The sequence below is a fragment of the Oryctolagus cuniculus genome, chromosome 2 (assembly GCF_964237555.1).
Source record: "Oryctolagus cuniculus chromosome 2, mOryCun1.1, whole genome shotgun sequence".
Lineage (NCBI taxonomy): Eukaryota > Metazoa > Chordata > Mammalia > Lagomorpha > Leporidae > Oryctolagus > Oryctolagus cuniculus.
Window position 1 is genome coordinate 12,084,574 of NC_091433.1, and position 7,117 is coordinate 12,091,690.

A 7,117-nucleotide genomic window follows, 5' to 3' on the forward strand; every position below is an offset into this window, starting at 1 on the left:
TGCTAAACTAGATTTATAAATAGAGCATAAATTTCAAAATGAAACTAAAACCCAAAGAAGCAATTAGGTTTTGTGAATCTGTAACTTTAATACACTGAACACTAGTGGTTTAAGCCCAAATACAACTTGTATGCACAAAAGTCAATATCAGGGACACTAAACAAAAGTTTAACAATAAAGAGGCTAGACTTCAGAGCGAGATGGACTGGCTTCAAATTCCTTGTCACCACAAACTTTAATTAATATGTTAATAATATTTTAAGAGTCTGAAAGACTGCCTGGCCTGCGGATACTGCTCAGAACCCCCAGAAATGACGATGACCCTCAGTTTGGACATGGAAAGGCACCTGATTCAAATCTTGAGCTTCCACTTGAGAACTGGATCAAGTTACTTGATGGCATTTAACAAATATCTATGAAGGTGCCTTCTGTGTGCTAGACATGAAAAGATGGCTCATTGGAGCAAATGTTTAGCCTAGCAGTTAAGATGCCAAGGAGATAGCAGTGAGAAAGATATTTCCTCTCCCCTGCAGTATCTGGCACCTCAGGTGGGAAGCTGAGACACCCCACTCACTATGGAACCTGCAGATGAGACCCTGGGTGGACAATGGTCAAAAATCCAGGGAAAGGCATGATTTTTCCTAGGGCCAGCTCTTTCGGATTTCAGTGCTGTCCAGTCAAGAGTGGAAAATCAAAACTTCTCTTTATCCCTTTCTTTCCAAATTACAAAAGAGCAGGTGAATATTGTTTGGATTGTGAAATAAATCGGTCTGTTTTTCTCTTGTTACTCTGTGTTATGTCATAGGTGTCTCAGTCATGAACTTAGTGACAGATGAGGAAAGAAATCCTTCCTCACCTATAATCCACAGTTGAACCCCAGTCTCTGTATTTCCGACTCTAAAGTTGTTATCCTAAGAATCACAGAGCATTACACCTTCACTGAGTTGGTTTGCTAGTGAAGTAACACAGATTCCAAAGATCTAAATAGAGAAAATCCCCAAAGTGGGAAAAAATGTTTGCCGCACCAGAACTAGATAAAAATAAACTTCAAGAACATTGAGCTATTTTCTTCTTCACTCACTCTGCTGACTGCTGAGGTTGATTTGCTCTCTGAAAGGACTTACCCACTGCTCTAGGTTCAACTAACTTCTGTTGTTTCCTGTTGATTCAGAAGAGGTTAAATTAGCTCACAAATTACAATTAGGTTTACAAATTTTGTTCATTTTGAACTAATTCCCAGGAGATTCCATTTGCCTTTTATTCAAGACTTTATCCACTAAGGAGTTCTGAGTGCCTACTATGCGAAAGACCCCTAGCTAGGACGAGACAATGTTGAACGTACAAAGGAGTTCATTTTCTAGCAAGAGAAGAAAGACAATAAACAATGTGCTTAATAAATGAGTAAACTATAGTATGTTAGATGATGAAATGAGCCATGGGGGAAAAAGTAGAAAAGTGTAAACTAGGTGTTTAATAATATTTGCTGATTGATTTTTTTATGTTTGAATTTTACTGGCCTCTGTAAACCGTTATTTACAACGCTTGATATTTCACAAGTGATTGTTTTTGCAGACACCTAGTTAGTTTCCCAATAAACCTGCAAGTTTAGATGCAAGGGTATAGCAGGAGTCCCAAGAGAAGAGAGTGGATTGGGGTGGGGTGTTTTAGAGCCGAAGTAAACAAATTACATTTACGTCTTCATTTTCCAAGTCAAGTCTTTGATGCTTCCAGTGTTATGTGAGAAAGAGTTGGTGAACGTTTACAAGGGAAAAAATAAAACCACCACAGTTGGAGTGCATATTGCTGATAGGGGGCAGTATCAGTCTTCTAGCACAGTAACACATTTATTGCTTCAGTAGAGTCCAGCACAACTCCAAGCTCCCATGTGATATTTGGTAAACGTCTCTTTACTGAGTGCTCTAAAAACATAGTAGATTGTAGCTCCAGTTGGTTATTGTTATTTAATAATTTGCTTTCATTCATAGCACATGCTCTTTGTTGTCTGCTAAAATCCCCAAAAATCTATTAATGTTTGATGGGAGTTTTCCGGTAAGGACTCCTAGGAGAGGTCACACCAGGAGGCTCAGAGATGTGGATTCTGTGCCTCCTGCTCTCGCTAGGTGCTCCTGGATACTCATTTTGGCAGCCTGTCTGTACTACTGGCCAGTGCTGGGTAACACTGAATCAAGCCTGAATCCTTCTCAATGCCTTTGGCTTGTAGGAACTCTTTACTGTCATTGCACCTCTGTAACCACATGTAGCCCATCTAAGGGACTCTTCAAAAGTAGAGAGGCAGATGTTGGTGCATTAATTTAGACAACTCTCAAGACTATCCACATCTCATATTGGAATGCTTGGGTTCAAGTCCTCGCTCCACTTCCTGTCCAGCTTCCTGCTAATGCACACTTTGGGAGGCAACAAGTGATGGTTCAAGTACTTGAGTCCCTGCTACCTCTGTGGGAGATTCAAATGGAGTTCCAGGCTCCTGACATAGGCCCAGATGTTGTGGGCATCTGGGGAACGAACCAGCAGGTGGAAAATTAATCTCTCTGTATCTCTCTCTCTCTCTCTCTCTCCTTTCCAGCACATAAAAGTAAATAATAAAACTATGTTTTGAAAGTAGGGAAACATAGGCCAGCGCCACGGCTCACTTGGCTAATCCTCCGCTTGCAACGCTGGCACCCCGGGGTTCTAGTCCCGGTCGGGGCGCCGGATTCTGTCCCAGTTGCTCCTCTTCCAGTCCAGCTCTCTGCTGTGGCCCGGGAGTGCGATGGAGGATGGCCCAAGTGCTTGGGCCCTGCACTCGCATGGGAGACCAGGAGGAAGCACCTGGCTCCTGGCTTCGGATCAGTGCAGCACACTGGCCATAGCGGCCATTTGGAGGGTGAACCAATGGAAGGAAGACCTTTCTCTCTCTCTCTCTCTCTCTCTCTCTCTCTCTCTGTCTAATTCTACCTATCAAATAAAAAAAAGTAGGGAAACATACTCTGAATATGCTTTAGACACTGAGAAGGAAGCTTAGTGTCCGGTCTTCGTGTCAGCCCACCCTTTCCTCCATGCCTGACCATCTGGGTGCACTTTTCCTTCACTGAGGCTAGCTCAGCTGTTTGCAGATGCAGTTGCCTTAGAATCATCTGGGAATGTGGGGGAAATGTGCCAACCTGAAGGAAGTGGGCATGGATAGAGGCTGGAAGTTTGCACTTTGTAAAGGTGGGTGGAATAGAGGTTCTTTGTGTCAGAAAGAATTCAAGTATGAGACAGAGAGTAGTGGTAAGTAAGCTAGCAAGGTTCAATGAGGTAGGACATCTGTCAGAATGGATGGACACTTCTCCAGATAGAATGGGAGAATGCCAGCCTTTAGGATGAGGGAAAGCAAGGTTACATAGTTTGATGAAGAGAACACACCTGACACGCCAGGTGGGCATCTCCACAGAGAACTGGGAGCTGAGAGCTGAAATACACCTGATCGATGGGACAGGCATCTCAAGAGAGACTGAGCACCCAGTCTTTATTCAGACTGGGGCTTATAAGGAAATGGCGTCTAGTTCTTCCCCGTGTTTCTACTGTCCCTACCATCTTCTGCTGGACAAAGGGTTTGCTGGGTGAGAAATAGGTAAAATTCCTCCCAAGGTTTTACTGCCCCATGTTATCAGGCTGGGTAGCGCACTGGCACCAGGCAGAGGGGATTCCTCTATACTGCCTTCCCAGGGGAAGACTGGGAACACAAAGTTATTAGGTTATGGGTAGGATTTTGTATTATAAAAATGCTGGCTACTTCTGAGGCTGCTAAAGGCTTCTACATTCCTTATTTGTCCACGTCTGCTTTGTTTTCCTTAGGCTCCTCTCACACACATAGGCCAAATTTTAACTTCTTACCTAGTAGTTATAGATAGAGGCTAAAAGTGAGCACTTTGTAGTGGTGACACATCTGGCTTCTAAGTTCTCAGTGCAGCCCAGAGAGGGAATCCAGGACCATGACATTGTGGGGAGGTGACTAATGCTTGTCCTGTCTCTGTCCTAGCACTTCCAACCAGTTTATTAATTTGAGTCACTTTCACATTTTTCCCAAACTGGAACCTATTATTGATTCATTGATTCTTCTGGGCATGTGCTCCATCACTCATGCAATGAACAACAAGCAAAAGTCAAGGATTGTCTGGACACTGGACATTGGGACTATCTGATTTGCCACTGCCTCTATACCTTGATCACTATCACTGAACAGTCCAGGAAAAGAAGGCAAATATTACCTGCATATCCCATGCAACCATATGTCTCTAGTCTCTATCTTCTACATTGAAATTATAACTGTTTCCATGGTTACAAAAGCCACTTAATGGGACAAAGGGCAGAGTAAACATAGTATATGGCATTTAAAATGCCAAATATCAACTTTTGTCAGGACCATACACTAGGGAATTAAGGCAGGACTGTGGAGTACGTCTTGGGCTGGAAGGGTTATTCCTGGTAAATCTATCACACTTGGGTGCTAGGAAGTATATTCTGGGCTGACAATCCCAAGCTGCTACCTTTCCTGCTCTCCTATCCCCATCTATAGATAACATTATCCCTGGGCTTGCCAGTGCTCAAAACATAAAATTTGATTTGTCACAGGAGACCCTGTACAAATGGGTCCCAGTATATTCGTGTGTTTCTTCATATAGACACACAGATGCTTTCCTCGTGTGCTCCTTGTTGCCTCCCCCTAGACTTGCAAACCCTAATTTTTCCTTCAGCCTCAGCTCATTTATCACTTCCTTGTGCACTTTTGATGCCCCTATCAGAATTTATACCTCCACCCAAATCCTCTGTGGCATTTATACTATTATATTGATTGGTTTGCATGCTTTCCTCCCCAACGAGGCTGTAAGATCTTTAAGGGCAAGACTATGACATATGGTATTTACCTTTCTAACTCCCAAGACCCAAAACACGGTAGACACTAAAAAAATGCTTTTCAAAATAAATGAAACCACCTCTGAAGTATTCTTGCTTTAAAATCATGGAACATGAACTTGAGATTTTTATATCTACATTCTTAAATAAAAGACAGAGATGGGAATGAGAGAAATGAGAGTATTGGGAAAGAATCATAATGTGGATTCTATAGCAGTTGATGTGGCTTCTTTAATAATTCAACAGCATGGGAAAAGAGGGAGAGGATAGCATGGGAACTCCTCTAGAATAAAACAGACAAACATATTACCACCAAGTGTAAGTGGAAACCATGTATGAAGACATTTTTGAGATAATTAGGGAAATCTGAATATGGAGAACATATTACATGATACTATTGTTCCTTAGGAATAAAAATATTATTTTCACTACATATAAAATACCCTTACTTAAGAGTAAAATAGTTTGTTATAGATAATTTTCTTTAAAATATCATAGCAAGGTAAAAAATTAAAAAAAATATGCAAATAAGGCATATGTAGTATACCAAAAAGCATGTATTTGGTTTTTGTTCTCTGTTTCTGACACAGAGCTTCTACAGCCTTTGGAATTTCCTAAGGGAAATGGTCTTTTGTTATTCATGATAAGCTGCTTTCAACTACATTTGAGTTCACATTAAGGAAGTGACTCCTGGGGAGAGCCCCAGGGAGCTGTAGGATAGAGACTGGACATCAACATAACCAATCACATCATCAGAGGATTAGAACTCTCAGCCCCACCTCCAGAACTCCAGGAATGGTGACAGGAAGGAGACTGAGTCCAATCACCAGCATCCAATGATTTAGCCAATCAGGTCTATGGAATGAGACCCCCATATCACAACCCAAGCAACAAGGTTCAGGGATGTCCTGGTCTGGGCAGCACATGAATGTGCAGGAGGTTGGCACTCTTGGCAAGGACATGGAAGCCACTCATTATCTCCACCTCCTCCAGATCTTGTCCTGTGTGCTGCTTCCTTTGGGCTGTTCCTGACCTGTGTCCATTGTTTTTAAAACCATGATTATAAGACACTTTTGTCAGTTTTGTGAGTTGCTTTAGTGAATTATTGAACCTGAAAGTGGTAACCTGGGGAATTACCAAATCTGTAATCGGTCAGCAAGAAGGACAGGCAGCCTAAGGGCTACTTTGTACCTTGCGGCTGAACTAGGTGCTGTTTTGTGGGACCAAGTAACTGAATTGTGGGGTTCTTATGAAGTCCAAGTAATTAATATCTGAATTAAATTGAGTTATAGGAACCCAGTGAGCATCAGAGAATGTAACAATTGATTTTTATTGACAAATGATATAAGTAACTATGGCAAAATGTTGATAATTGTTGAATCTGTGTGATGTGCATATGCAGGTTCATTAGACTATTCATTAGGCAAAGATCTTCAAAACGTCATGGAAAGTGTATATTATGTTTTAGCTCCACTTTTACACAAATTTTTGAAGTACCCTAGAGTTTGTATATCGTAAAGATTTGTAATAAAACTAAAAACTTAAAATAACACTCTTCCCAGATTTATTTGCCTATTCAAAGAGAATACTTGCACACTTTACCCATTCTAGTGGGGTGTAGGGTGTCTCATGTGATTTGAATTTACATCTCTTTTATGACTAATGATGTTGAACATCTCTACATATGTTTATAGATTTTTGCATATATTTTTTATAGAATGTCACTCCATAGTATTTTACCAAAGGAAGTAAAAACATTTGTCCATGAAATGACTTGTACAAGAAGGTCCATATCACCTTTACTCTTAAGGGTGAAGAATTAAAAAAAAAGCCAAATTATGATCAACTAGAAAATAAACACAGAAATCATGGTCTATTATGCAATGGAATATTACTAAGCATTAAATAGTACATTATTTGCAATAATGTAAAGAATTTCAAAAATACTGTTGGATGAAAGAAGTCAGACACACAAACAAATACATCTCTTAAGATATTAGTTTTAAGAATTTCCAGATCAGGCAACATTCATCCATGGAGAAAGAAATGAAAATAATGATGGGGAAGATGAAAGGGAAAAGCTATAAGGGAACGCTCTGGGATGCTTAAAATGTTCTACGCTCTTGACTGGGCTATTAGTTTCCCAGGTGGGCACGTTTGTCAAAACACATCGAATTCTGTATGTTTCATCATCGATAATTATGTTCCAATAGAGAGGAGA